The sequence below is a fragment of the Danio rerio genome, chromosome 5 (genome assembly GCF_049306965.1).
Source record: "Danio rerio strain Tuebingen ecotype United States chromosome 5, GRCz12tu, whole genome shotgun sequence".
In the NCBI taxonomy this organism is placed as follows: domain Eukaryota; kingdom Metazoa; phylum Chordata; class Actinopteri; order Cypriniformes; family Danionidae; genus Danio; species Danio rerio.
The window spans coordinates 17,740,484-17,766,608 of record NC_133180.1 but is presented as its reverse complement, the minus strand read 5'-3'; the positions used below and the strand labels follow the sequence as shown (position 1 = coordinate 17,766,608).

The 26,125-nt window shown below is 33.6% G+C and overlaps 2 long non-coding RNA genes across 3 annotated transcripts; one reads left to right on the top strand and one right to left on the bottom strand.

The window, feature by feature from the left end:
- Nucleotides 1-300: 300 nt before the first annotated feature.
- LOC141385784 (uncharacterized) lies at nucleotides 301-5,079 on the bottom strand. The gene is made up of 3 exons (XR_012406765.1): nucleotides 4,846-5,079; nucleotides 2,983-3,022; nucleotides 301-2,812 (listed from the first exon to the last, which is right to left on the bottom strand). It is a non-coding gene; the product is annotated as an uncharacterized lncRNA (long non-coding RNA).
- LOC141385783 (uncharacterized) lies at nucleotides 4,997-23,145 on the top strand. 2 transcript variants are annotated; one of them, XR_012406763.1, is made up of 5 exons: nucleotides 4,997-5,443; nucleotides 6,567-6,672; nucleotides 8,431-8,585; nucleotides 10,089-10,199; nucleotides 21,743-23,145. It is a non-coding gene; the product is annotated as an uncharacterized lncRNA (long non-coding RNA). The 2 variants fall into 2 exon arrangements; XR_012406764.1 differs by having other exon boundaries at nucleotides 5,078-5,210.
- Nucleotides 23,146-26,125: the final 2,980 nt, after the last annotated feature.

The window sequence follows — 26,125 nt, the reverse complement described above, 5'->3', positions numbered from 1 at the left end:
AATAAATAAATGTTGAGTCTTCAGGTGTTTCTTCTTTCTATGGTGTATGTAAAGCTTACAGGAACCAGCAAGCAATAAGAAAAGCTCAACCCAAAAGAAGGCATAAGGCTCATAAATCATATGATAACTAGTAAACTAAACCAATGTCAAGTTAATGACAACTGATTTTGTACAGCATATCTTTAATATTTATTTTGGACTTTGAACTAATGGAGTTTTAATAACAAATAGTTAATCAGTAGATATATTCAACATTTACTCACCCTTACGTGGTTCCAAGCCAAATTTCTTTAAGTTTCGTTTTTTATTTAACACAAAAAAGCATATATTATGAAGACGGTTAGAAATCCGCAAGCATTGACTTCTATAGCAAAGACATGGAGGTCAACGATTACAGGTTTTCAGCATTTTAACATCTGGAATTCTGAGTAAAAGATGGATACAGCATCAAAACACAAAACTTTTGCATGAGCTGAAAAATTACTGAATAAAATTAAATGTAGATTTACAATATTTTTGACTGGCGCATGCTTGCATATCCATTAACAAGCAACACAGTGGGATGCAAAAACATTTTGTGTGAATTTAAACATGTTTGGAGTTGTAATTATTAAAATTAGTATAGCATAGCCTTACTATGCTATACTAAAAGTCTCCAAAGTTTGTTGTTTTTTTCCATACTGTGCTTAACTATGTGCTATCATCATTATAAGACTGGGGAAAGAAATGTTTCAAACATTTAGTTTAGAAGCAAAGGATATGAAACGCTGCTCCGGTAGCTTTTTTTGCATGGCTAATCCAGTCCTGCATTGCCAAACATGTGAAGTGTTTAAAATGACAGTGTTACAGCTTAAAGCGTTTAATTTTTTTACCCAAATATTTAAATTTACTCACTATTTACTTACCCTCAAGTGGTTTCAAACCTTTATAAGTTTCCTTTTTCTGTAGAACACAAAGAAGAACTTTTGAAAAACCTGTAACCACTGAGTTCTGTAGAATGGTAGTCATTTTTATTTATTTATTTTGGCATTCAACAGAAGAAAGAAACTCAAACTGGTTTGTGAGAAGTGAACGGTGAGTAAATGATGGCAGTTAAAGATGGAAATTTTTGGATTTTTGTATTCTTTATCATCAGAAAACCAAATGAATGTGTTATGCTTTAGCCCAGGGTTGTCAAACTCAATTCCTGGAGGGCCGAAGCCCTGCACAGTTTAGTTCCAACCCTGCTCCAACACACTTACCTGTAGGTTTCAAACAAGCCTGGAGGACTCAATTAGTTTGATCAGGTGGGTTTAATTAGGGTTGGAACTAAACTGTGCAGAGCTGCGGCCCTTTTGGACACCTGCCTTTTGAGTTTGACACCTGTGCTTTAGACAGCTGTTCACAGAGACATTGAACATTGCATATACTGTACAGTACAGTTGTTTTAGCATTTAAAAGTAAAGATGGAAAACAGTGATGGCAAAACTTTCAACTGGAGTCATTTCAGAGATTTCAAAATTTTAGTTTGTTTCACTAACCACGCATAAACGTTTTTAACTCAAAACCACAATCCTCTACATAATTTTTTTGTATTATTGTAGCCCCATTTGTGCTGTCTACAGTGGTTATAGAATTTAGCCACTTAATATTCTTAGTACTTGAACAAAGCACATTTGTCAGGGAACATCAGAACTTCTCCAGTGCCCCAGTAGATGACAATAGATAACATAAGGATCATGCGCAATGCTAAGTCTTTACTCAAACAGGTAGCATTCCATCAATGACACTGACACACTCAAAAATAAAGATATTAGCCCAGGGTTAAAATTTAACCCTAAAAAGGTTTAGAAAAGGGGTTCTGAATCTCAGTCCTGGAGGTCCAGTGTCCTGTAGATTTTAGCTTTAACCCCAATTAGACACACCTGAGCTAGCTAATCAAGCTCAAACTAGGCTTTTTAGAAACATCCACTGTGTCTGAAATCGCATACTATATAGTGCGCTAAAAACAGTATGCAAGCCGAGTAGTACAGTATGTCAGAATTCATAGAATTCAAAAATCAGTATGCAAGCAGTGTTTGGATGACCTACTACCTCCAACGAGAATCTGAAGATTCTGAAATGACACTAAACCTCTAGGACTGAGTTTGAGAACCCCTGATCTAGAAACATCACCATGTTGGCATCCCTGCAGAATGGAGAACCCCAAGTGAGAGGTATGACACCGCAAGTAGGTTGGGTGACCTCCAAGTGGGAGGGATTTATGCTGCAGGTGGGCTGGCTTTAGGTGGTGTAGGTGGAGTAGACATTAATAAACTGCATCAGGTTACTGTGAGGTTGGGTTTAGGGTTGGGGTATAGGTGTAGACATTCATAATGCACAATTTAGGACTCCATGTCATGTACAAGACATTAAATAAATAAAAACTCCAGTTTTGTACAGCCTACTTGAAGCTCAAGTCCCATCCACTTGGAGCTGCCTCCGACCTCTGTTCATACCCTTCTCAACATCCTTGCAGGTGTGTTGAGGCAAGTTAGAGATAAAATCTGCAGGACACCAGACCTCCAGGACCAAGTTTGAGAACCCATGGTTTAGAATGACCCAGGGTTAAACTATTCAAAAGCTCCAAAGAGTTTAACTAAACAACTGTAGACTTCCATCAAAGTCCACTTTTCAAACACTGTTTTACACAGCTGTAAATCTGTCGTGAAGAGCTTGAAGCGTCAGGCAGCTTTACAGTCTGTTTCCATTTGAGGGCACAAAGATTTACACTTTTGCAGACCTCTGTCTCAATCTACTTTTCCAGTCAGGCTATGAATCACTGTAATGGATGCTAAGATGTAAAGCCAGGGATGGAAAACAAAACACGAGGGAAATGGTTATTAACTTAAAGCTGACACAAGCCATTTACCTTCAGAAACAGAGTCCAGAAAAAAAAAAAAACATAATAGCACACAATCTATCTTTAATAGGCTCTAAATATGGAACAAATTATGCACTTACCTTGCGGCAGGCCAAATCAAATGTGAAATAGCACATTTTCCTGCAAGTTAAACAAATACTGATTGAAATGCAACTCTTGGGAATGTATTGCCTCACAAACTAATTTAAACACTATGTAGTCACTCTGTTGCCTGCGCTGTCAGAATTCTGATGTAGAACGTGTCTGCTACTTTCACAGTGCCGCATTCAGCATTGTTTATGGAGGCAAGACACAAAACATTTCTTTATTGCAGTGGGAGGGCTGATTGCTGCAGTCAGAAGTATTTGTTAGATGCTGAATATTTTATAAACACAAACTCAAATTAACATATTCATGACAAAAAGTCAAAAAGTTATTGCAATTACACAGGCACAGGAGGGGGTTCTTCTGTCGCTTTCAAGCTCAAGAATTCATTATGCATTCTATTTCAAATGTATGTATAGGCCTACCACACAATCTTTAATTAATTTAATAATTAGTGTAGCTTTTGGAGTTACTCTTCGGTAGAGGGAGACTCTCTATTAGCATTACAGCAACTAGCCTATAGGCTACCTTCATAAGTTGGGGAAAAATTCATTGTAATGTATTTTAAAATAAGATAACAAATACCTTAATTTTAGGTGTATCGAAATAAACTACAAAATACAGCAGTCACAGCATGTACCATAATTAAATACAGTATTTTATATTTTAAAAATACTACAAAATACTTTTAAAAAGGAGGATGACGTTTTTTTGCAAATGTTTCATCAATTAGACCTATTTGATAAATCCCTTCTCCATTAAACTGACTTAGTGAAGTAAACAATGTTTGATAGCAAATGTGGCCAGTAAAAGTGCCATCATCTCTGTACAATGATTATTCAACCTCCTTAAAACTGTATTAGGAGTTTTTGATTATTAAATATTTGTGTTTTTTATATGTTGTAACATCTTAAGGCTTACATTTTTCCTCTTCATTAATCAAACATTCCCTAGTGATGGGTCGCAGCTGGAAGGGCATCCGTTGCGTAAAACATACAGTATGCTGAATAAGTTGGCGGTTCATTCCGCTGTGGTGATTTCAGATTAATAAAGGGACTAAACCGAAAAGAAAATGAATTAATTAATCATACAGTGGACCTACTGATCAATTACTATTTGAAACAGCCAATGAAGTATTGAAATCACCACTGTGGCACTTATTTTTTGTTGTTTGTTTTTACAACAACATTTGGCATCAACAATCCATCCAAAACTATTATTATTTGTACAATATAGTCTTTCTCCTAAGATTTATTTATTTTTTTCAATTCTTCTTTAAATGGAGGGGTGAACTACATCCAAAGCACTAATCAGAGTGTGCATTTAGATGTAGATCAACGTCATCAATACATATTTATATTTAAAAATACAAAAATACAAGACACTAAGTATTTTGATGCAAAATATTAAGGCATTTTCATCAGCCCTATTAAATACAAATTACAAAATACTATAACGTAGCTGTATTTAAAATGTGTGTTTGAAATACATGTAGCCTATCATAAATAGTCCCCTTCCAATACATACAATCAACAGTTGCCTTTCAATCTATAGTGGCAGTACTTTGGTGGTACAATTGTATCAGATATAGATTGTATAAAATACACAATTATCATGTTGTATAGGAAAATTACTTCGTTGTGATTTGTAATGATCATTTGTGGATCCCACAGCGCTGTGCTACACATGCTTATTTATATAAGCAGTTAGCAATAGACTATACAGTTAGCAAAAAACAAATCAGGGTTAATTTATTGTAAGCCTACCAGAGTTCAACCAGAACCTTTGTTTGTGATAGGTCTCAAATGTAAAATGTCAAGGTATGTATTTACAGCCAACTCTTTAAGAAAGATTTTTACCTGAGTTGAAGTCACTCACATGCTAAAACACGCTTCTGCCAGAATTTTCGGTGTCTTATCGGTTTTATTTTTGTTTGTTTTATCGTGTTTGTTTATATAATTGTTTAAAGCATTTCAAATGTGTTACAGACACTTAGGGACATTCTTTGCCAATTCTCGACATTTGCAAATCTGCTAGCTTTATGTTTGAGTAGTAACTGTTTAAAGAATCACCCTGAATACAAACCGAATCAGTGTTTAGGTCGATTCACTGAAAAGAATCATCTGGCGAATCGCGAAACAGTGCTCCACTAATTAGACATTCTGGACACGTGGCTTGTTTGTTGAATTGTTTTGATGGAAAATGTTTCTAAAGTCGATGTAAGGTAGGCTATGTCCTTCCTTCGTCAGATTTTTTAGACAAACGTGTGGAGTTGGACAAAACATGGCGACTTATTGGCGATATAGCTTACAAAAACTGCAGGGAAATGTTTTTCGAGTGAAACTTAGGTCAGGTTATTGTTTCTAATATAAAAATATTGTTAACACTGTAAAAAGAATAGCAGTCTGCACCTTCAATGCACGACGTCATTCAATGCCCTATATACAAATCTTATTGGTGAGTGAAGTCCTAGTTCTGATTCTGATTTTAGTTCGTCTAAAAAGACGTTTGTAATATATTTTCAGTAAGATTTTGAGTTTCTGTCAGTAACAAAATAGACTAGACAACAAAAGATCATCATTTGTTCATTTGTTTTTTCAAAAGCAATAAGTAAAAATTACACTCATGTTTAATTGTTTGGAGTATTTTTGAGACTACACAGATTAATCCAACAAAGTAGCTCTTTTTTATTGAAGCATACAATTGCCAATGATACAGAACATATTTTTTAAAAAAAGAAACCGTTATATTTAAATTATTTGATTGTACAGATACATTTTTTTCATTATTAGAGATGTTTTATAGCCTTCTTCTTGTAATTGAGGTCAAAGAATTCAAAAATATATATTTTTAAATATTTACAGAGAAAAATTAAAGAAGAGAGTAATAGGCATTACTTTTGCCTTGTTTATGTGAAACTTCCTAAGAAAAAGGATCATCTTTAAAGCATTATCGAATGTATCATAGGCAAATTTTACAATAATAAAAAACAATTATGCATTCATTAACCTGAATATTATTTAAGTACTCATGAAAGGAGACTCACAGGAATCAAGTCCATTTGATTTTGCAGTCTCAAGTCCCTCACATAAAAATATGATTTCATAGACCGACTAATCCAGGAAAGCTTTTAGTTTTGTGACAAATCATGTACAAATTGACAGACAGCAAATAAATAAATAAATGAAAATAATAGTAAAAAAAAAAAAAAATACATAATAGAAAAGGTTCTTGGTTTATGCTTGTTTATTTGTCATTGTGAAAGTTTATTCACAATTTTCGAATTATGTCCTGTATGATTTATACAAAACTATTTATTCTTAAGCTGAAGGTCTAAATCAATGGTCTAAATATGTGTCTCTTGCAGGATATTTCCAAACAGCAGAGGGCAGCAAATACTCGCACTCCCATCTTAAACACTCATAGCGTTTTTAAATTGTCTCAGTATAAGACTCCTTTTAGCCGCCTACAAGCCATTTTTTCATTTTAATTAAATTTGAGGAAAAATTACTGATTCATTCAATGAGGTTAATCTAAACAGATTTTTCTCTCCTTGCTCTTTATTCTGGTGTTGACAAAGCCTCATTTCTAAACTTCACCTGAGGAGATGAGTTCCCTTCAAGAAAATCTCATCAAAGCTAAGACCCTCACCCTCATAGCAAGCTGTGAAATATGCTGGAAGACGGGTGAGTGTGCAGACTGTATGCGTGTGTTGGTGAGATTAGTTCCTTCTTTAGCATCTTGACTCATCCCTCCTGCCTCTCTGCTGTGAGATGCACTGAATTCACCCTGGATCACATTACAGTACATGAAGCCATATGGGTTCTCTAGTCAGGAGAAGATTCAGTCATTTATGGTCCTCTGGAAGGCTAGAATGTTTCTTTAGCTGGCAGGGTGTTTTATATGAGATTTCTGCTAATATTGTGTCAATATCCTGAATATTTTTATATTCAAGCGACAATTATGATAATGCATATACTAGTTTGCACCCCCTTATGCGAAACAAACAAGAATTGTAGGTTTTAACTCGTGTGCGATTTTTATTTTATTTATTTTATTTTATTTTTTATTGTTTTCATATATAATATTCATGAATTTTATTTTGAACATCATTACGTTAAAACAACTTTTATGGCTTGGAGCCAAAAAAAAATAATAATAATTCATCTTATGTCTATAAGATTTTGTCTTATATTTATTTTGTTAACTTATACTTATTCTACAACAAAATAATAATAAACGTATAATTGCAAAAAAAAAAAAAAAGAAAAACAATGAAAAACACTATTCAGGAGGTTATTTTGAAATTGTCTTGTTTCTTTTCCTCCACAAAAGGATGGATCTGTAGCAGACAGGTGTTGTTGTTTTTTTTACCTCTGCATGGCCTTATTTACTTCAACAAAAGTAAAGAGTGGCATTCACTTGAGCCCCGTCACACGCAGGCTTGACAAGACCCCCAGTGGCTGAATGACTGAATGAGTAAGAGGGAAAAGCACACTTACTGCATTCCCTTTTAGGTGTGTGTGTGTGTGTGTCAGGATGTCAGAGATTCCCATTCTGTTTACTGTGTGCATGTGTGTGTGAGACTTTCCATCTGGCACATCTCAGTGTGTCAAGGCTGTGCTTGTCGTATGTTATTTTTATGGTTTTGTACTAGTGCTGTCACAATACTGGAATGCTTAATTTTATTGATACCTTTTCTGACAAGATAAACCATAAAGCTTTTTAATATTACTAATAAAATTCTAATACAAAAGTGTTTTTTTTTGTTTAGTTTTTTTAGCATAGTATTAATTTAAATTACAATATTTATGGTTGTCTAAACTACTTTATTTGCCTGCCTTCAAGGATTTCTACTACTGCCCTAAATGGACCAATTGTCCAGATTTCTACTAACATTGCCAATATTTTACTGGCTTAGGTTAAATAAAAGAATAGATAAGAGTAATATAAAAATGTTTGTGGTTTCATTGTTTTGAACAATATAACATTCTAATAAATGACACCATTTAAAATTCTAATAAATTTTGGTATTATAGAAAACAAATTCCTACCCTGATTTAATATAAAGTTGCATTATAAAAGACAAGTGAACAACCAGCTATAAACGTATAAGCAAATTACAGTCAATAACACAACAAATACAACAAAACATGCATACAGATAGAAACAGTGGTATTCTTCAAGTAGGTGTAACAATGGCAGTGACATTTTTCTACTTTCACAATCTGTACTAATGTGGTATGTTTTAGTTTAGTTTTGATGAATATTGACACCATGATGGAATCTTATGCGTGTGGTTTTCTGTTTATCCTGTATGTGTCTCAAGTGCATGTAGAGCAGATGAAGGTGAATGTTAATGAGCAATGTACTGATGTGTTGTTCATCTATATAAATGGGATAATGCTACATTAATGTCACGCTTGTCGTTTATTGATCCTCAGGATATTAATGGTGGAACAACGTTAATTAAGAATTCCCACAAGATGTGCATTAAAAGGTCTCGAAGCCGCCCAGCAATACTCTGGACATGTTGATGACGACAGGCGATTTGATGGATGCAGTCTAGGAAATGGACTTGAAGTGGATGATTAAAAGGGTAGGAGATTCTCTAAAATGTTTATACAGTCAAAAACCTTTAGCGCCTAGCAGCCTCATAATCTTCTGAAATTTTTGTTTTGAGCAAATATTTCATTAATTTTGTTTATGATGAAATGTATTATTATCATCAGTATTTAATTATTACTCCAAATTGCAGTTATTTTATTGTAGAAATGCTCCATAGAAATGTTTGGAGATGGCTTATAAATAATAAAGATACTTGAATTAATAAAATATATATATTTATTTATTTTTCTAATAATTATTTTTATTACTTTTCAATGTGATTTGATCATTTTTACATCAATCACATAAAAAATGACAGCAATGAGTAGAAGTCAAACAAAATGTAGCTTAAAAATTTTTTTTTTTTCCAAATAATATAATATTTTAGTCATTTTTGAAGAGGCATCAATGCTGGTTTGTGGACTTAAATCAGGTTTATTTTGTACACTCACATAGTATATATCTATACAACACTGAATAATAATGTGTATTCTGTTACATTTACCGTACAAAAACAGAGCAAAGCTAAACGTGTGTGCACATGTGCCAGAACTATGTAACATCATTGTGTGTGACTCATTGTTGCAGAAAGGCTTGAATTAACCCCACAACAAATAGCAGTTGTGAAAGTTCTACTGTAGTAAGGGAGATCTGCTTCATTATTGTCTGTCACTGTGCTGTTTATCTATCTGAAGGTTACACGTATCAGAGCAATACAGACAGACCTCTATGGCTCTGACACACACATGGGAACGGTGGGCAGGGAGAACCAGCTTATTTGCTTTGAAGGCCAAGGCAACAAAAACAGCTACAATGTCTTAACAGCTAAAATGTCCCAGATTTAAAAAGGTACAATAAATAATCTGATGGGTATTTTGAGATGAAACTTTACAGACACATTCTGAAGACACAAAAGACTTATTTTATATCTTGAAAAGATGAAGAATGATAAAAACTTTAATAATCAATCAGATTCCATCTAACGTGATTATTTCAATAATAGCATACAGTAACATGCTAATAAAACGTTTATAATAAACAGAAGAACACTATCATATGCTAGTGTATATGCTATTATAGTTATTTCTAATCATAATAATAATATTATAGTTATTTGTTACATAATGATCTATGTAAAAAGCGGTTCAATTTGTTACAGAACAATGCTTGATTCAGAGTTGAATGTTTCATTTAATCAAATCAAATCAGCCATGATGATTAGATCTGCTTTGTTGTTGTTGTCAACATTTCCATGTGATTCTAACATCAAAGCTTGTCTTATTTCAAAGATTTACCTCTTCGAGTCTTGGATCTCAACAAGTGATTCAAAAAGCTCTGAGTGAGACATTACATACTGATCCTGTTGTTGACTTGTTTTTTTTTTTTAAAGAATATTAAAACACCTTGTTAGACAGAAGATCACAGCATGTTTTGGGAATATGGAGAGAATCGGGTTTCATCATAACCTTTTGTAACCTTGTTCGATCACACGCAGGACTTTGGACCTGGCAGTCACATTGAAGAACGCTGCCTAATGGTGTGTGAATCCGTATAGGTCACGGAGAGCAGATGCTGACACAAGTCATCCTGAAACATCGACCCTCAGGTAACAGCACTTTAAAAAATGCTGGATTATTTTTTTTCTCCCCATATTGTCAGGTTGAGTCTGTCAGGTCATTTTGTTGGGTTATTTTCCCAATTGTGGTGTCGTTTTTGTGATGGGTATTGACATGGTATCCATTGATATGTTAAATTATTCTCCGTTTTCTACATTGTATGGTAGGACGACTAAGGTCCTTTACAGAAATTATTTTGTATGCTCAGTTTCAACTACAGTAATTGTGCATGCAATGTAAAAGTCAGATTTGACCATATATGGAATGCATAATAATATATGGGCATGCATAATAATAATTAACTGTATTTTGTTCACCCTGTTTTGTTTCCCCAAATTATTTTGTCTTTGTACTGCTCAGTAATATTCAACAGAACTGTAATAAATTGTTTTGAGTTATTAATGTTATTCATGGTCTGCTGAATAAGGTTAGTTCTAATACATTTAGTTTGAATATTTTATAAATGAACTTTGAGGAGAATAATGACACATCACTGTACTGTACAATTATTTAAAAACCACTGATTGTTTAAAGTTATAGTAAAGTTACACTCATAGTTCACACAAAACATCCTGAGGCAGGTGGATATGGTTATAACTATTCATCCAAAATAGCATTTGTTTTGGTTTTTTTTTGTCCATTCATACTCTTACATATTATTAATCTTACTTGTAGTTCTGTTAAAGACCCCTATTATGGGTTTTTGTAAATGATATTCTATGCAGTGTGTAACTCAGCACTAAGTGAATAAAATCATCCAGCTGAGTTTTAAATCTGAAAGTGAACTGTGTTTAAAACTATAAAATCTTTAAAGAAATAGTCGACTCAGGGTCAAATAAATGGATCATGTTAGGTTTGGATCTTTTGCCTGAATGCGTTGATGATGATACAGTACATCACCAAATATGTAGTTCCAGATCCTGTAAAACGTGAATGCGCCTTTCCCTTCAGACAGTATTGTAGCATAGTGGATCACGGGACTGATAATGACATGAAGATGACAACCACTGATAGATGGAGATTCGGCTGTGGGGAATAAAGAGTTCAAATTCATGTTCACAACAATACCACATTATAGGCAACCTAGTGTTTGTTCCTGTCATTTTTTTTATTTTTGATACAATAACCTACACTGCAACATGGGATTCGCCGACCATTTGCTAGTAAAGAAAGGAGCAGCATAGACTTATGTATGGGACTTTGCCAGACTTTGACAGTAACTGTTACAGTTCATATTATGGACCAGTTTCTTCCTTCTCCAGATCATAACATGTAATTATTAAAACATTTTACTTCATTTTGTGTAGCTTGTAAAATATATTTTAATTATGTGTCATTAGTTATAATCACCCCACGCTGCTGGTAATCATGTATCTATTATAGATCAGTGCTTGTACTGTATCTCTCAGGTTAAATCTGTGTGGGGCTGTTCACATATTGCGTCCAAAACCATGGTGAAAATGAGGCGCGTGCTTCTTCCTTTACCGATTTTATTGCGTTTCTGAACTCGCAATCCTCTGCCCTTTGTCTTTGCTATGGCCACCATCAGCTGTTTCTCACACGTCTGCTGTGGTCAATTTTCAAAATAGTTCAACTTTTGGCCTTACATGCATATCAGCCTGTTGTTGGAGATCCCCAATACTAAAACATGACCTTTTGTAATGCAAAATAGGGGCTCTTTGAATAAAGCAACCCACCATACTAGATCAAATATTTATTTCACCAATATTCCAGAATATTTACATTATGTCCAATATTTGCTCAGAATTTGCTCTCCTATATTCTCTCTGATATCTCCAAAATGTGTGTAATATCTCCCTCTTTTATGTGTATAATGATTGAATCCAGGGAAAGCTGGATTTACAACCATTGTCACTGTGGTTTCAGAGCAACTCTGAATCTCCTCTCTCCTGACAGGGACAGTAATGATATGCTGATGCATTCTGGGTAATAGGACGAGGGCCCTGTTAGAGAATAAGGTGGCGCACCCTTGAGATTGAAAATCAGATTTCGTCCTGAACCCTTAAACAAATTGAATCCTTAACCTGGCTCACTTTTGAGATATGTCGTATTGAATAATAAAAGATCAGTATCACAGTCTTTGGATGGAGGAAACCATCTGCTAAAAGGCATTGATGTTTTGCCAAAGTTACAATTACAGTCTTGCATGACAGCAGGACATCAAGGGTTTGTGCAGTGTAAATGCATAAGTGTGAGCATGCTTTTTATCTGTTTATTGTTTAAAGCATTCATACATTTTTGGTTATTGTTAATGTTGGTTATTATATTGGTTATTTTTAGTATTGTTGGCCCATTATAAAAACTCAATTAAACTCATCTTCATTTCTTTAGTGCTTTTACAATGTAGATTATGTCAAAGTACCTTAGCCTAGAAGTTTTAGTAAATTAAAACTGTGTCAGTCCAGTTTTCAGTGTTTTACTTCAGTGTAGTTCAGTTCAGTGTAGTTTAATTTTCACTGCTGAAAGTCCAAACACTGAAGAGCAATCCATCGATGCGCAGCTCCACAAACTTAAAACCAAGCAAGCCAGTGCCAGAGGAAAGGAACAAACTACAAATCTTAAAAAAAAAATAATTAAAGGGCTGTTTTGCTTCCGGAGGGACTTGTCCCCTTCACAGCATAGATGGCATCATGAAGAAAGAATATTGTGTAGAAATACTGAAGCAACATCTCAAGACATCCGCCAGAAATAGGTCATCCAAAGAGACCATGACCCTAAGCACACTGCCAAATTAGTTAAATGTGCTTTAAGGACAACAGAGTGAATGTTTTGGAGTGGCCATCACAAAGCCCCGAACTCAGTCCTATAGAACATGTGTGAGCAGAGTTGAAAAAACTTGTGCAAACAAATCTGACTCAGTTACACTAATTCTGTCAGGAGGAATGGGCCAAAATTCCTTCAAACTATTGTGAGAAGCTTGTGGAAGGATACCCAAAACATTTGACCAAAGTTATACAGTTTAAAGGCAAAGCTAAAAAAATACCAAGGAAATGTATTTAAACTTTTGTTTAAAAATTAACTAAAAAAATTTCTCAAAAAAAATAAAAATAAATAAATAAATAAATAAATAAATAAATAAATAAATAAATAAATAAATAAATAAATAAATAAATAAAAATTTCTCATTATTCTGGCATTTAGCAAATGTAAATCATTAAGGTTATCCTAACGGACCTAAAATAGTAAAAAAATATATAAAATCTGTTGTGCACTGTGTTTGTTTGCATTTAATATTTTGTAATTATGCTAAAAAAACTATTATCACAACAATATATTTTATAATATAATACGGTTTTACATCTTCCTCTTGGTAGCAGTGTTACTTCAGAAAAAAAAAATTAAATACATAAATAAATGAATAAATAAACTGGCCATCAAAATTGCTTTTAATCAAATATTAAATTTCTGAGCCCAGAGAGCCAAAAGCAGTGTATTTTTTTCTATTAAAAATAAAATATTTCATGAGTTTCACCTAATTGTATATGAATATTAAAAAAAAAACAAATATTCATGAGAGAGTTTATTATTTTTTTATTTAAACATCCCAGAGGTCTACTGTATGGGATGCAGGGTTTTCTTCTAGGGGTGGAAATCACAGGTTAACTCATGATACGATAGTAGCATGATGTTTTGTTTCTGATATTGATGTATCACAATTATCACAATATCAGTGATTATGTAATATATCAATATATCACAAGAAAATCATCAACAATATGTGACGATATTGTTAATGAATGAGAAAATAAATGCATCAAACAGTTATAAGATGCATTTCTTTTATTAACAGCAAGTTTTATAGAATTGAAACAATGTAACAGCACACAGCTGTTAAACAAGCTGAAAATGCTGATGTGCAGAGAGCAGTGACTGTAAAGGACACATCTCTGAATTAGTCTCAACAGTAGCAGAAGCTCAATTTAGTGCAATAAACATTTAAGAAAACACTGTCAAGATACCAACTTATTGCTTTCTTGTTTTCTGTAAACTTAAGATCCTTTTTACAAGTTATTTGATTTAATTTATGTTATGATTAGTTCGTTTTTTTTTTTTTTTTAATTTATCATGCATATATTTTCTTCAAGAACAGTAACTGATCAGAATGCTTATAGAGGTGGAAATAGACTCATTTGAGCACTTTTAATGTCTCCATCAATGGTGAACGTTAGTTATTTAGTCATCAATTTAAAATAAGCAATTTTAACAGTTTATTATTATTTTTTTATTTCTATAATAACAGTAGTATGTATTAAAACAATCAACACAGCCCATGTAATACCCAAATAAGGAAACAATTTAAAAAATAATAATTTTAACAATTTCTTGTCCTTTACAAGTGATGTTTTATAAACACATTTCGGGAGGAGTATGTGCAGTTGTTTCCACAAGGTTAATTCATCATTGATCATTATTCTATTATCAGCATAAGACCAAACCCCTATAATTAAATTACTCTATCTCAGCATCACTCCACCACCTTGATTCCACAACTTTAAACCCAGATTCCCATCAAAATTAGAGCAGAGAAAGCATTCCGAATGACACTGCTCTAAACCCCTATCTCTCTCTCCTGACAAGGGGAATGATACAAGTTAGGGTGTCTTTCCAAGCTTAGACCCCTCTCCCCGGACAGCAAGGCAAATATTTATATTTATATGAAACAGTAAAATAAGTGTGAAGTCACAAAATATATTTTTTATTAATTGTATTGTTTGTTATGAAATGCGTCTAACCTGACTACATATTGTAAATAAAATAAATGTCACAAACCTGGGATATATAAATGGTCAGAATTATACATATATGGAATATGAATGAAATGTTGGCTAAAAACGTATCTTGTTGTGCTGCTCATGTTTCCTATACTGTTGTTGAATAAACATTGTCATCTGCTAGTCTAGTGCTTTACGACTTTAGTGGCGGAGAGAAGCAACAGAGCAGCAAGGATTTGATTGAAGCACGTTTGGATCTAGATATAAATTATAGAGGAAATTCTAAAAACCCAATGCCATAAACAGCCTTGAGAGGTTGTGGTATGTACTGCTACACTGTTTTGATACTAAAGCTGTTGTGGCATGGATATCAGTATGTTCCTTAAAATCCATGTTTACTATGTTAGTATTTTATTATACGTTTAACGTTTTTATATGTTAAAAAATAAAATAAAAAAAATAACTATTTTAAAAGTGCAGTATGTGGGATTGATTAGTTTTTAATTGACACCTAGTGGTTAAACTAGGTTTTGCAGTTCAAATTCAAACATTGTAGAGAATTTGGACAGAGAGGACAGAGAGGCTACACCTCTACTCTTTACAAGATGTGTCATGGGATTTTTAATGACCACAGAGAGTCAGGACCTCATGTCTCATCCAAAAGACTGCGCTCACTGACAGTATAGTGGCCCCATTACTATACTGGGGCATTAAGACTCGCAGACCACAGGTTGAGTGCCCCCTCCTGGCCTCACTAACACCACTTCCAACAGCAACCTAGCTTTTCCATGTGGTCTCCCATCCAGGTACTGACCAGGCTCAGCCCTGCTTAGCTTCAATGAGAAACTGGTCTTGGGCTGCAGGGTGACATGGCTGTGGCATTGTTCATCTGGCCCCTTCTCTGATGATTTCAGACAACTGCAGGTTGCCAGATTGACGACACAAAGAGCGAGTGTGTCTGACAATCAGTCTTACAATGTAAGCCGCTCAGCTAATGTTTACATTTGTAAAATGCATATTATTTACTAGTTAAAAAACACCTCTTGTGAATTTTTATAACTCTATATGGATTTGTTTACTTTTATGATGTTGCTGCTGTCATATCCAGTACAGTTGGCTGCTTTATCTTTAAGCTAAAAGTTTCTCTGAAAACTTTCTTTTACACTTTGGTTCTTTTACAAAGCAATCTACCGTCAAATGCTCCGAGCAAACAAATAATGCTCCAACCCAATTTGGGACTTCATTAAAAAAAAATCCCATCTGCTTGTTTCTGACACAGGTGTTCCAAGGTCTGTAAAGAAACACAAAATGAGCTGTTTAAACAGAACGTGTCAAAATGAACATTCTTGCAATCTTCTATTTTTCCTGTTGTTAGCAGTTCAAGTTGAGTGCATGCATCAAAAATGACTCTGCATTTGTATACTGTATCTTGGCTTCTGCTGGTATCAGAATTTATTGTTGCGACTTAATTGCTAAAGCTTTCATCACAATATATGGTATTATCACAATATTGAACTAAACTGCAGAAATTATTTCTTTAACATATATAATAATAAAAAAAATACTTAGTAAATTACTTTATTCTAAATACACGTTTACAGTAAATGCTTGTTTTTGAAACAAATCAATTGCTAAAGATTGAAAAACTACAATAGAAAGCACTTTACAATTATTTTTATTAGTAAATGTTAGTTAATAAATAAAATCAAGATATAGAAATAAACATATTATAATTATTTATCAAAGTAGAGGTCTGCAATTTCCGAATTAAGCATGGGATAAAGCATGGGATCGATCTTTAACTGGTGTAATTTGAACAGGAGCGGGCGTCTAACAATATCGCTCCCGAGCACACGTATGCTGTGTTTAGCTTGTTTGTTGCTGTGTGTGTGTGTGTGTGTGTGTGTGTGTGTGTGTGTGTGTGTGTGCGCGTGTGTGTGTGTGCGCGTGTATTTATACAGACAGCTTGTTATAGGCTGTCTGGACTCTGTATAGTTGGGTGGTTTTTGGTTTTAGATCCAGCAAAGTACTGGAAAGATTTTGGTGACATAATATTGACATAATAGCATGTATGACCAAAGTATCCATCTTCTGATTTCTACTTCCAGCAGTATAACACACCATGTCATAAAGAGCGAATCATCTCAGACTGTTTTAATGAACATGACAATGAGTTCACTACTCAAATGGCCCCCACAGTCACCAGAGATCAATCCAATAGAGCACCTCAGGGATGTGGTGGAGCGGGAGATTCACATCAAGGATGTGCACCCGACAAATCTGCAGCAACTGTGTGATGCTATTATATCAATATGAACCAATATCTCTGAGCAAAATTTCCAGTACCTTGTTAAATTTATGCTACGGAGGATTAAGGCTGTTTTGAAGGCAAAAGAGGGTACAACCCTGTACTAGTAAGGTGGCGTACCTAATAAAGTGGCTGGTGAGTGTACTATTATACAGTACTTGTTCTTGTTAGTAAACATTAGTAATGAAAATGCAGTTGACCAGAATGCATTAAATAATGTTAGCAATGTTAACTATGTTTAATAAATGCTGTTCAGGTATTGTTCATAATGTAATTACATAAACTAACAATACCTTAATATAAAATGTGACCGAATTATTAAATATCTGCATATGTCTAACTGAATCTAATGGAGATGACTTCAGTGTTTATAATGTGTACTGTTTGCTTTTAATGTGACACTAACATCTGCTGTAAATTGATGCTTACTGTTATGGAGCTTAATGTCAGTAGTCAAGACTAATGGAGCAATAAGAAAAAAAGTGGAAATGTATTTACCTGTATGATATCTCAAATACCACAATATCCATGCAGATAAATCAGTTTTGAGCTTGGTAAAATTATTGTAAGCTATATTTGAACTTGTAGGATGCTATAATTGTCTCTACATGTCAAAACACCATAGTACTGCTGATTTCTTAGTTTGTGGACTAATTATGTAGTACAGGACATGGATATGATAAAGACGTTGAGGTACTATTGAATGAACCCTGCACAGTTTATATAGACCTAACTTAAGGAAAGTTTGAAGAGTTTCAAAAAACTGGGCTTCTTTTTCCAGAATTCTACAGAGGTTGAGTCTTGATTCTTGTCAGTATTGCAGCAGAGAACATTACTTTCAAAGTGCTGAGGCTTTCCTTTTGCTTTTCCCAGTACACCTGGCCCAGTTTCATCTACGGATTACAGACAAATTAAAGCTCAGTCTCACATTGCACACAAACATGGGCAAAATGCCACATAATAAATTACCATCTCAATTAAAAGTGACGGCGTAGCTTATTTTAAACCTTAAAAGAAGAAAAAAACTGACAAGTGGAATAAGTAAGGATGTACTGTAGAACTGCAAAAATAATTAGCACACTCTTTGAAAAAGTTACACTTTTGACGCCTGTGATTTTCAAAAATAGGATTAAAGGCACAATTGACCCTTTGAAAGAAGCTGCTATATCTGACAAGTTTCCGCTAAGCCACTGTCAATTTGTGGACACTCTGGGGAATAATGTGTAATTTCTTTTGTAAAACTGACATGTTGATTTTAGACAGTAGATGTCAGGAAGGTCTGTATTATGCTCTGGTTAATATACGCAGGATGATAAGTGATACGAAGTTAGGTAAACATCAGACTGACACTCGAGGTTCTGTCATTTAGTGCACTTGTATTTTTTTTCTGATGGCAGTGGAGAGAATGATTAAAAAAAAAAAAACTGTCATTTTTGGTTGTACAGTACCCATGAAAGTAATACATCATTTTAAACTAAATTCTACTTTCTGTGTACACTGGCAATAACAACAGAACCTTGTGCTTTGGAGAAATAAAGAAAACAATCAGGGTGCGCTCTGTGCCATGTCGGTCACCGTGAACTTTCTGAAATTGATTTTTATACAAGAGTAGACATGTATTTTGTATATTTTTTCAGCCTGTCTGGGTACCTGATGTCTGTGTTGCGAGTTCTCTTTAAGCTCCTTTTCAAAGATTTTCAAGTTCAGGTCCACTAATTTTGAAATTACTAACTACTGCATGATATTGTTTGTAAAGTTTATAATATATAGAATAGCAACAGTTAGTAATTGCTGTTGTTAACAAAAATAAGAAATATAACATTTGATTTCTCTACTATTATTAATGTACATCTATGCATGTTTGTTTGGGATTAATAACTGGTTGACCCTCTTTGGCAGCAATAACCTCAACCAAGCGTTTCCTGTAGTTGCAGATCAGACCTGCTCAACAGTCACTAGGTATTGGGACCATTCCTCTTTACAAAACTTATTCAGTTCAGCAATATTCTTGGGATGTCTGATGTGAATCGCTCTCTTGAAGTCATGTCGCAGCATCTCAATTGGGTTGAGGACAAATATATATATATATATATATATATATATATATATATATATATATATATATATATATTATATATTATATATTATATATTTGTTAAATATATAATATATATAATAGCAACAGTTAATAATTTCTGTTGTTAACAGTTATAGCCAAGAAATGTATCATTAGGTTTTTTGTTGTATTTATGTATATCTATAGTATGTGTGTATGTTTGGGTTTAATAACTGGTTGTCCCTCGTTTGGCAGCAATAACCTTAACCAAGCATTTCCTGTAGATACAGATCAGACCTGCACAACTCCAGAAGTTTACTAACTACTGAATGGTTTGTTTGTTTGTTAAATGTATAATATAGAATAGTAAAAGTTAATAATTACTGTTGTTAACAAAGAGTAATTGTTAAGAAATGTAACTTTTGACTTTTTTCTCCTCTTTCTTTATGTATACTTAAGTGTTTATGTTTTTATATATAAAAACATCTGGGTGTGCCTGTTGAATCAAATGTAAGATTATTTAGACATTTCTCAAACAGTGCTGAAACAAGCAATCCTTAATGGAAAATAAAACCGCTCATGCAGTATTCAGTTTGACCTCCCAAGAGTACCAGTCATTATTTTCTAATGAAGAAAATCACTGAACTTTTGATTAACAAGAAAGATAATTGCTTCATTTCTTGTTTTTTGCCCTGTTTCGAATTCTATTCGGGAAGAGTACCAATTCTACATTTATTCTGGAAAAGTTCCGGCTAAAGTAAGTACGGCTACATGTCTCTGACATTAGCAGTCACAAATATGCCACCTTAGATTTTGCCATGTCAAGATGACACGCGTATCCTGTGGAGAAATGACTCCCGATAGCTCTCTCTCAGTGTGGCTGGCGTTCAGATGGGACCAGGGTTGGCAAACACATGCGTCTTGCCCACTCACATCACATATCCCCATTTGCCATTGTCAAACTGAACAGCATTTGTGAAATCAGGCATTGGGACAGTTGATTTAAAATGTCAGTTAGAAGCCCTATTGAGAAGTTAATCTCTTTTGCATTTAGGATGCAACAGACTCAATGTAAGCCCATATTTATTGATCATATCAGTGATGAGCTGCTCATTACAGCAGGATGAAATTTGATCCCTTAAGTAAAAAGTGTTGTTTAGAATAAGTAGAAGTCTATGGAGTAAGACATTGTGCCAAGATACTGTAAATAAAAAGTCACATACTGTCTAAAAGTGTAGTCCTAAGAAACACTGAAACATTAGTAAAGCTATATCCAGAGAAGTATGCCTTCTCGCAATACATTCATATCTGGTTTTCTATTCCTGTATTCTTGTGTAGATTGTTTAGCTGAAGGACAGAGAATGTTTACATTTTGGTGTGGTTTTAAGTGTTTTTAAGTAATATTTTTGAGATTACCTGGATTTTGGCAAAACTTTGACAGAAAATGTGTTCTGATCTTCATCTGCATAAAAATAAAAAAAATATAGTCTGCTTAAACCAATATATCCCAAATATGATATGTTTTTGATGAATACAACATATAAACATTCACAGTTTTTAAAATGTTTGGGTTTAATAACTGGTTGATCTTCCATTGGCACTAATAACCTCAACCAAGCGTTTTCTGTAGTTGGTGATCAGAACTGCACAACGGTCATGATGGGTTTTGGACAATTTCTATTTTAATTAAAACTGTTTCTGTGCTATAATATTATTGGGATGTCTTTTGAGGTCATGCCACAGGATCTCAATTTGGTTGAGTTCAGGACTGTGGCTGGGCCAATCCAGAAGGTGTATTTTCTTCAGTTGAAGCCATTCTGTTGTTGATTGCATAACATAATATGCCCCTTTAAAATGCCTTATCATTTATTATAATTTTTTTCTTTATAAGTGCAAGCTAAAATTTGATTTATTGCTCATTTCTTATTGTTATCCATTAAAAATAACTTATGCCACTCTGTGGAAACTGTGATAAATTTTTAAAGATTCTTCAAAGACTAAGACATTTAAAAAATCTTTGAAATGCATATAGTAACAGTGCAAATGTCTTTATTGTAATTATTGATCAATTTAATACATTCTTGCTAACTAATTACTAAAAGGTAGAGCTTAATTTGAATTGAAACAAGAATACTCTTCATAAATTGAGAAATTATTTCAGGTATATAGCTTTATCATATCAAATGTTATCAAAACACAGAGGAAGGTAATGTACTGTAATTAACTGAAATACATAATAAATTGAAGTTAGAACATACACACTACATTGAGTTCATCACAGTAGCTAGTTTTACAGTTTTGTTGGAGGCCTCCAGAGGGAATTATGTTAAATGTGAGACGAGCCTGTCTTTGTCAATGTTTTCTCCCAGTGACAGTTAAATTACTTCATACAAGAACGTTAAATCTAATCTAAATGAAATCTAATTTCATTTTCAGGTGGTAATGCAGAGGGAATTTGAGCTGAGGTCGGATGATGGTAAAGCAATAAGATAAGGTATGAATTAATCCTTAGATATTGACTGATCACAGTTCTCTTGTACCAGAAAATCAGACCCTGAGTGACTAAACATTTGTTTGTTTGGAGATCCATGTTTCAAATTTTTTTTTCTTGTTTTTTTTTTCTCCTCAATATTCTGTCTTCTTTTGTTTGTGCATGCGAAGGATGGTCCACTGTGTGCGAATATGTTCTGCTTTCTAAGTTTGACTTAAAGGTTTAAGGTCTGTCCACTCCAGAACTCAACGGAGCTTGTCTGACACTGACAAATACTCTCCTCCCATCCTCCCGGGAGAAACAGAAAGCCAATAACGAAAATGGGAATGAGAACACAACAAAGTAGTTAGAGGTGAAAATGATGAAACCAGAAAGGAATAATGATAGAGTAGACACATTGAACAGAGATGGCCCTCAGGAATTCTGTCTTTGTCTGTGCCCTATTCATGATTCGGAAATGTCAAAGCACAATTCCAATTTCAAAAGAAGCAAGTTCAGAATTCTAATTATTAATTGCATACAAGGGAGCAGTAGTGAATTTTAGCGTAAATGTTTAAGTTATTTGCTTATTAAGTATTATTTGCTTGGAATATTCTAGAGTTTATGTGGAACAGTTGAAATAAATTGCTGTTTCGAAATGTATTTTCATTTATAGGTAGCAACTACACTACCTGACAAAAGTCTTGTCGTCTATCCAAGTAGGAATAAAAAAAAAAAAAACTTGACTTCTAGTTGATCATTTGATATTAGAAGTGGCTTATATGAAAGGCAAAGGTCTTTTGATTAGACTTATTTTACAAAAAAATAAATAGAATATAAGTATATGATGCAGTGGAAAAATAATTAATGTTGTGTATGACTCCCATGATCTTGGAGGGCTGCATCCATACATCTCTGCAATGACCCAAATAGCTTGTTAATAAAGTCATCTGGAATGGAAAAGAAAGCGCACTTGCAAGACTCGCAAAGTTCATCAAGATTCTTTGGATTCATCTTTAATGCCTCCTTCATCTTACCCCAGACATGCTCAATAATATTCATGTCTGGTGACTGGGCTGGCCAATCCTGGAGCACCTTGACCTTCTTTGTTATCAGGTACTTTGATGTGGAGGCAAAAGTATGAGAAGGAGCGCTATTCTGCTGAACAATTAGCCCTCTCCTGTGGTTTATAATGTAATAGGACACTAAAATGTCTTGATTCCTCAGGCTGTTGATGTTGCCATCCACTCTGCAGATCTCTTGCATGCACCCATACTGAATGTAACCCTAAACCATGATTTTTGTCTTCAACAAACTTGACCGATTTTTATGTGAATATTGGGCCCATGCAGGTTCCAATAGGTCTTGTAAAAAAACAAAAAAAGAAAATTTTATATTTTCAGGCCGATACAGTATGTCTAGGAACTATACTCTGATTGCGGTGTAATGGTCGTGAAACTTTCTTGCTGTACCATGACTGCAGCTGGTGCAATGTTATTACACTGCTTGAAAATAACACCGGTAACTTCCAACATGATCAAACACATTATAGTGACAAAAATTAGCTGTTTTCCAGGTGCCAAGTAACTAACAGTAATAGCAAACATACAACAAATGTTCAAATGAAGTCAGCAAACAGCAAAGAAATAATCAGTTATTTAATAATTCACAAAGCACAAATAAAAACAACCTGTTTTATTGGTTGGAATAAATTTTGTGCAAACCTATTGGTCTGATTATTTATATATATATATATATATATATATATATATATATATATATATATATATATATATATATATATATATATATATGTATATATATATATGTATATATATATATATGTATATATATATATGTATATATATATATGTATATATATATATGTATATATATATATATGTATATATATATATATATATATATGTATATGTGTATATATATATGTATATATATATATATATATATATATATATATATATGTATATATATATGTATATATATATATATATATATATATATATATATATATATATATATATATATGTATATATATATGTATATATATATATATATATATATATATATATATATATATGTATATATATGTATATATATATATATATATATGTATATATATATGTATATATATATATATATGTATATATATATATATATATATATATATGTATATATATATATGTATATATATTTATATATATGTATATATATTTATATATATGTATATAAATATATGTATATATATTTATATATATATGTATATATATATATGTATATATATATATATATATATATATATATATATATATATATATATATATATATATATATATATATATATATATATATATATATATATATATATATATATATATATAAACAAAAAGTGCAATTTCACTATTTGCTCACCCGCAAGTGCGTTCAAACATTTCTGGGTTTAGTAGAAAACTGTAACCATTGACTTCCATAGTACGAAAAAAATTTGTTTGGAAGTCAATGGTTACAGGTTTTATGTTTTCTTTCAAGAGTTTACACTTAGCTGATCATTAGTAATACGTTTGTTTGGCATGCTGTCCCGAGAGATAGCCGTGAGCTTATAAGATCCTCAGGCCCAGGGCTCCCTCCTGTTACCAGGGCGAGAGGGGAGTTTGAGCTTAGGTACATCTCAATAAACTCCCCTGACTTATTTCTGGCTAATGACAGGTATAGGAATGTCTAACGAGAGAGATATGGCTCACTAAGAGCTTAACTATGATGCCAATTTGGTATGTTCAACTTACTTAGGTTGCATGTTTTTGGATTGTGGGTGGAAACCAGAGAACTTGTGGGAAACCCACACGAGCACGGAGAGAACAAGCAAACTCGGCACAAAAATATCAACTGGTTAAGTAGGGATTTTGACCAGTTACATTCTTTATGTGAGAGCTAGATACGTGTCACATGCAATTGCTAAAAGTGGAACATAGTTCTCAGAACGGAACAAGATGCACTCTACTGTAGCTTCATGAACATTTTAATTCTTGTTAAAGTTCTGATGTATTTATAACAGGCCATGAATTTATTTGATTAATGTTTGTTTCGTAATAATATTCACACAGATTTTCAATATGATGTGTTTTCCTGTTTCTCATGAAGTAATAGATTGCACCCTGAGAGCGTCAGTAAGATGTGTCTGTCTCACGCAGCTACTAGAAGTAGGTTTCTCAGAACCGAATAAGTACACTCTTTGGTGCACAGCATGTTCCATGGTCGTGATGGAAACAGAAAGTTGTTTTTCTTTTATGTTTTATACATGTAGTGAGATCCCTAAATGCACACTGTTTTTACTCATTAATCAGTAGAAATTTAAGTCAACAAGAATCATTGACGTTAGCTGATTAAATCGTCCATTTCCTATATGATTTATTGGGATAGTTCACCCAAAAATAAAACTCTGCAATCATTTACTCAACCATGACTTTTTTCTTTTTTTTTGGAAGAAAATAATTTGAAGAATGTTGGAAACGGGCAAGCATTGACATCCATAGGAGAATAAACTAATGCTGGAAATCAGTGATATGTGGTTTTCAACATTCAACATATCTTCTTTTGTGTTCAATAGAACAAAACAAACTCAAACTTGTTGGAAACTAGTCATGGGTGAGTAAATGATTACAGAGTATATGTATTTTAACGGTGGCTTTCTTGCTCCTGTATTCTAAAGCACTTTTCCTCCTCACAAGATACTGTATAAGCTCTTAGGCCCGGGACACACCAAGCTGATGGTTTGCCATTGGGCTTGCTTTGTCAGCGTTGGTTCAGCTAGCTGGTTTGGTGTGTTCAACTCATTGTCGGTTTAATGTTGGAGCATGTTAGCCTGATTTAAAATGTAGAGTCAATTTTGGGATGTCGACTAAGGAGAGAAACTCTGACAGGTAATCAGCAACAAATCAGAGCACGAGTGTGATGTAGCAAGTAAACAATTCAAGTTAAGAAGGAACACTAAGAGACTGGCTGTAATTTCACCACATTACTCAAATATTTGCAAACTATATGGATTCAAGAGTTCACACTTAGCTGATGATTGTTTACAAAGCTTGTTTGGCATGCTGGCCCGGGGCTCCCTCCCGTTTGCAAGGCGAGAGGGGAGTTTGAGCTCAGGTAGACCAATACCCCCCACTCTGAGGAAAGACCAATCCTCTCACACAGGCACAGAACGTGTGCTCTTGAATCAATCGACTGCCGTCTGTTTAGTGTGTTCACACACAAACAACACAGTTGGGTTTTGTTTATGCTAGTTGTCTGGCATCAGCTTGGTGTTAACCGGCCCTACAGCCATTATACACTCT